This window comes from Lynx rufus, unplaced genomic scaffold (genome assembly GCF_022079265.1).
Source record: "Lynx rufus isolate CCGP_SWC_20201006 ecotype Redwood Valley unplaced genomic scaffold, mLynRuf1.p SCAF_8, whole genome shotgun sequence".
NCBI lineage: Eukaryota > Metazoa > Chordata > Mammalia > Carnivora > Felidae > Lynx > Lynx rufus.
This window is the reverse complement of record NW_025814896.1, coordinates 86,369,155-86,375,807: the sequence shown is the minus strand read 5'-3', so window position 1 is coordinate 86,375,807 and position 6,653 is coordinate 86,369,155.

Here is a 6,653-nt window from a genome sequence, read left to right as displayed (position 1 = left end):
AAATTGTCTATGAAGTGGTAATTTAGGCTTGAACTAAGGACAGACAATTACTGTGATTTAGAATTCTCCGCACCATGCCTGGAACACAGTTAAATGTTTAGTATTATAGAGACATGTGCATATGTGCGAGCTGCATTGAAAGGAAGAGAACGTCAACTTTTCTGCTTGTGCCACTGACAATGTTATGGGTTCGTCAGTCTGTTTATCAGAGATTCTTCTTGTTAATCTTTTTTAGGTCCAAAGAACTAAGTTAATAGTAAAGAAAAGAAGAGGAAACAATCTAAACATTTAATCATAAGATATTGGCTAGGCAAATATAGGTATACATAAATAAGTGGAGTCTTATGCAGCCATTTAATGATAATGGAAATGTACACTGGCATAAAAATATTCAAATTATATTGTTAAGTTTAAAAAGACAGGTTACTAAGCAGTGCTCATAGCATAAGAAAAAATTCCAAAAGGCTTACACACCAAAATGCTTACCAAGGTTGTATATCTTCATGGTAGGGGTAAGGGTTTGTAAAATAAATTTCTTTTTCACTTTTTTCTTTGCTTGTTAAAAAAGTTTCATTGAGATACAATTCACAAACCATATAACTCACCCATTTAAAGTGTATAATCCAGGGGCACCTGGGTGGCTCAGTTGGTTGAGCATCCGACTTCGGCTCAGGTCATGATCTCATGGTTCGTGAGTTCGAGCCCCACATCAGGCTCTGTGCTGACAGCTCAGACCCTGGAGCTGCTTCGGATTCTCTGTCTCCCTCTCTGTCTGCCCCTCCCCCACTCATGCTCTATCTCTCTCTCAGAAATAAATAAACATTAAAAAATTTTTTTAAGTGTATAATCCAGGGCTTTTGAGGATAGTCACAGAGCTGTGCAACTTCAGAGCTTTCCAAAACCACAAAAAAGAAACCTCACATCCTTTGGCTGTCCTTACCTCCACCCATCCCCTTGCAACCATTAATCTATTTTTTGTCTCTATAGATTTGCCAACACCCTCTTGATTTATATCCTAAATTCACATTTATATATTAAATTTGCTTTTCATTGGAACTCACCTGAATGCATCTAATGATCACATATCAAAGCAACCATCACTTAACTGTTTCCTCTGGGCCAAAACCAGGGACCAAAGTTGCATTTCTTATTATGAGTGGTTTTAGACCTTTCAGTAATGCTGATTGGCATGTAGGTTGAGGAGTATAGAAACTAAGCCCACTTTGATCTCCCATGGTACTCTCATTCCTGGCTGGAGACAGAGCTTTGTAAACTTCTGGTTTCTTCTATTCCTGATCTGGGGTTTCTTTTTCTTTTTCATTTTCTTTTTCTTTTCTTTTTCTTTTTCTTTGTTTTTCTTTTCTTTTTCTTTTTCCTTTCTTTCTTTCTTTCTTTCTTCCTTTCTTTCTTTCTTCTTTTTTTTTTGGAGAGGAGCAGGGATATGACTGCAACATTCACCCTTAACCTGACACTCATTTCCATGCTGTGGGTTGTGCGGCCTTATCTTTTATCAGGAATCACTGTATTGGACTGAAATGGTTTGTACATGACAGATCTAGTGCCCAAACTCGCCAGGTCAGCTCAAATCAGAAATATTCCCTATATTCATGTTTTTGAAATGATTGTGTCAATTTGATCTTAGGTATCAGAAATAGAATTTTATAACCAAGGAAATAGGGTCATTTTAAAAAAAGTAGTTCCCTGTTTCCTAAAGTGCAGATTTTTCATATATATGAATTCATTGCCCTAATATTTATTACTCATCCCCTACGTAAAGAACGCTAAGTACTCAGTTGTACAAAGAAGAATAATCCTGAATGAAACAGACTTACAATTTGAAACAAACTTACAAAAGACCTCTAGTTGACTGGAATGACAACCCACATAAGTCTTTCTAGGAAACACAACATACATGAAGTTGAACCATATGAAGTCACCAATATCCTGTCATTTTTGACATATGAAAATGGCAACTTCAAATGGCTCAATCTAATAGAAAAATGAAAACTTTGCACTACATAGTGAAAACCAATGCTTACCATTTACCCACATTGGGCTTAAACTATTTTATAGGCATTATCTCATTTAGTCTCACAACAACGCCATGAGGTAGGGAGTATTTTGATCTCCATTTTATTTATTTATCTATTTTTTTTTAATTTTATTTTTTTAAAGTAATCTCTACATCCAACATGGGGCTCAAACTCACAACCCTGAGATCAAGAGTCACATGTTCCACCAGCTGAGCCAGCCAGGTGCTTCTTGATCTCCATTTTACAGATGACTAAACAGAGTCTCAGAAAGATTCAGTAATCAGTTCAAGTTCATAGGGCCAATAAGCAGTCTTATTGCATGATACACAAAAAACTGTATGTGACACAAAAAGACTATGCTCTTAAGTACCGTACTAAAGAAAACATTCAAGGAGTTGGAGAGAAGCGAAGGCTAAGTAATAGAGCAGTTCTTATCCAAGTGTCTGGTGTGTAATGTGTGTTTAATACAATTAGAGGCCAGAGTAAGGCATGACTAATGCTAATAAAAAATGCCCAAATATGAAAACTCTTCCTTAACTTTCTTTCTTTTATATTCCAAAAGGTACTGAACATTGTCCCCTCACACTGTAACATCTCCCACTGGGCACCACCTCCATTTGATTTTTTTCCCAAAGTTTGTGAAAAATGGAGGCTTCACTCAATTTCCCTTTAGTGAGCAATCTCTGATCACTACCAAGAATCTTCAACCTGTTGGGCAAGAGTTTCCACAGGAAGCTTTTCTCTTTCCAATGGGCCTCAGACAGTCCTGGGATCCAACCATAAACTAGTTAAGAGATGAGATATATGCTCATGAAAATTGAGGAGCAGTTTGAAACATCAGAAGAGATATGTGACTGTGAAGGGGTCCCATCTTGACTAATACATCCTGGCTGGAATTCTACTGCATCTATGATTCAGGCAGTCTTTGGGCAGAGGCGATCTGCTTGGTAGGATACCTCTGCGTTTATTAACAACAGTCAACAACTGATAAAACACCAATGTGTGAGCCACTTGACTCCACCTTGTGATGAACCCACTTTCCCAAAGTTCTGGCATTCTAATCCACCACTCTATAAGCTTTGCTTGCGAGATGCGTGCTGGCAACTGCTTCTGCAGCTATTTCAGAATCCTGACATCTATCAATGCTTTTTGGGCAATGGAATGATACAAGTCGTTCTCATAAGTCATTAGTACCAAAGGGCAACGCTAAGTTCTTTCAAAGCATTCTGGGAAGAGCATCGCGAAGATGTCCATAAATGCTATCAGGCACTGCCTGCTACGTGAGCGAACCATTCAGGAAGAGGAGAGATACAGAGGAGTGTGACAGGGGGTTGAGCATGTGCAGGATAACTAAAATTAGTTTCCAATCTGAGATCCTCATTTCTGTTTCTCTGGGATGACTGTCATTATCCACATTTTTCCCCATACATGGTCCATTCTGAAATAATCCCTATTCAGAGACCTAGGTGTCAACTCCTCTGAAGAAGCAACTGAGATCCTGAGGTCTTACAAAGTCTCGTGCTACACTTAGTGCCTCAGTTACTTTTTTGTGACTAATAAAGTACTGCTCAGACAGTGTAACAACCTCAGGCAGATACGTACTGAGGTCTATCTGTTTATATTAGTTAAAAAAAAAAAAAGAGGCAAAGAAATTTAACCCAAATTGTGTAATTATTCCTGGAAGTATGCTTCCCAGTTGCAACCATTGAATGTTACAAGAGCGGGGGGGAGAAGACTTTTAAAGATCAGCTTAAAAAACAATAAAATAAGTAGTTACCTTAGGTAAGTCATAAACATATACCCACAGGACAGCTGAAAAATCTAACAGCGAGTGTTACCCAAATTCATGTTTGGGATCAGTTTTCTAGGGGAAGGCTGATGTTGCAGATGTCTCAAATGACACGGGGAAGTCTAGAGGCTATGCTAAATGCCCCCCAAAATGGCTCAAGTCATGATACTGATGTTGAATATTCACATGCAGAGTTTGAACGCATTTTTAGAATGGAAACAATTCTAAGCTCACATTTTATTTTATGTAGCATTTTTTAAACTTTTTTTTAATGTTTATTTTTGAAAGAGACAGAGTGTGAACGAGGTAGGGGTAGAGAGAGAGGGAGACACAGAATCAGAAGCGGGCTCCCGGCTCGGAGCTGTCAGCACAGAGCCAAACGTGGGGCTCGAACCTAAAAACTGAGATCATGACTTGAGCCGAAGTGGGACGCTTAACTGACTGAGCCAACCAGGTGCCCCATAACATTTTAAATGTATGTGCATTGGGGCGCCTGGGTGGCTCAGTCGGTTGAGCATCCGACTTCAGCTCAGGTCACGATCTCACGGTTCGTGAGTTCGAGCCCCGTGTCAGGCTCTGGGCTGATGGCTCAGAGCCTGGAGCCTGCCTCTGATTCTGTGTCTCCCTCTCTCTCTGCCCCTCCCCCATTCATGCTCTGTCTCTCTGTCTCAAAAGTAAATAAACATTTTTAAAAAATTTTTTAAAAATGTATGTGCATTAAAATTATTAAATGAAATTACAAGTAAGCATTTGACCCTTTCATCTATATTCTTTTTTTTTTAATGTTCATTTATTTTTGAGAACGAGAGAGTGAGCGCACATGAGAGGGGGAGAGGCAGAGAGAGAAACACACAGAATCTGAAGCAGGGTCCACACTCAGAGCTGTCAGCACAGAGCCCGATCCGGGGCTCAAACTCACGGTCCGTGAGATCATGACCTGAGCTGAAGTCGGACGCTCAACCTACTGAACCACCCAGACATACCAATGTTTCATCTATATTCTTTTTTGTTGTTTTTTTTGTGTTTTTTTAAAATTTTTTAAAATATAATTTATTGTCAAATTGGCTAACATACAGTGTGTAAAGTGTGCTCTTGGTTCTTGGGGTAGATTCTCGTGGTTCATCGCTTGTATACAACACCCAGTACTCATCCCAACAAGTGCTCTCCTCAGTGTCCATCACCCATTTTCCCCTCTCCCCCACCTCCACATGCATCCTCAGTTTGGTCTCTGTATTTAAGAGTCTCTTATGGTTTGCCTCCCTCCCTCTCTGTAACTATTTGTTTCCCCTTACTTTCCCCCATGGTCTTCTGTTAAGTTTCTCAAGATCCACATATGAGTGAAAACATATGATATTTGTCCTTCTCTGACTGACTTATTTCACTCAGAATAATACCTTCCAGTTCCATCCACGTTGCTGCAAATGGTATGATTTCATTCTTTCTCGTTACCAAGTAGTATTCCATTGTGTATATAAACCACATCTTCTTTATCTATTCATCAGTTGATGGACATTTAGGCTCTTTCCATAATTTGGCTATTGTTGAAAGTGCTGCTATAAACCTTGGGGTCCATGTGCCCCTACGAATCAGCACTCCTGTTTCTTTGAATAAATTCTTAGTAGTGCAATTTCTGGGTTGTAGGGTAGTTCTATTTTTAATTTTTTGAGAAACGTCCACACTGTTTTCCAGAGTGACTGTACTAGTTTGCATTCCCACCAACAGTGCAAGAGGGTTCTTGTTTCTTCCACATCCTTGCCAGCATCTGTAGTTTCCTGAGTTGCTCATTTTAGCCACTCTGACTGGTGTGAGGTGATATCTCATTGTGGTTTTGATTTGTATTTCCCTGATGATGAGTGATGTTGGGCATCTTTTCACGTGTCTTTTAGCCTTCTGGATGTCTTCTTTGGAAAAGAGTCTATTCACATCTTCTGCCCATTTCTTCACTGGATTATTTTTTTTTCGGGTGTTGAGTTTGGTAAGTTCTTTATAGATTTTGAATACTAATCCTTTTTCCAATATGTCATTTGCAAATATCTTTTCCCATTCCATTGGTTGCCTTTTAGTTTTGTTGATTGTTTCCTTTGCAGTGCAAAAGCTTTTTATCTTCATGAGGTCCCAACAGTTCATTTTGCTTTTAATTCTCTTGCCTTTGGAGATGTGTTGAGCAAGAAATTGCTGCAGCTGAGGTCAAAGAGGTTGTTGCCTGCTTTCTCCTCTAGGGTTTTGATGGTTTCCTGTCTCAAATTTGGGTCTTTCATCCATTTTGAGTTTATTTTTTGTGTATGGTGTAAGAAAGTGGTCTAGTTTCATTCTTCTGTATGTTGCTGTCCAGTTCTCCCAGCACCATTTGTTAGAGACTGTCTTTTTTCCACTGGATATTCTTTCCTGCTTTGTCAAAGATTAGTTGGCCAAACTGTTGTGGGTCCAATTCTGGAGTCTCTATTCTATTCCATTGGTCTATGTGTCTATGTTTGTGCCAATACCATGCTGTCTTGATGATTACAGCTTTGTAGTAGAGGCTGAAGTCTGGGATTGTGATGCTTCCGCTTTGGTTTTCTTCTTCAATATTACTTGGGCTATTTGGGGTCTTTTGTAGTTCCATACAAATTTTAGGATTTCTTGTTCTAGCTTCGAGAAGAATTCCAGTGCCATTTTGATTGGGATTGCATTGAATGTGTAGATTACTTTAGGTAGTATTGACATTTTAACAATATTTATTCTCCCAATCCATGAGCATGGAGTGTTTTTCCATTTCTTTGTATCTTCTTCAATTTCCTTCATAAGTTTTCTATAGTTTTCAGCATACAGATCTTTTACATCTTTGGTTAGGT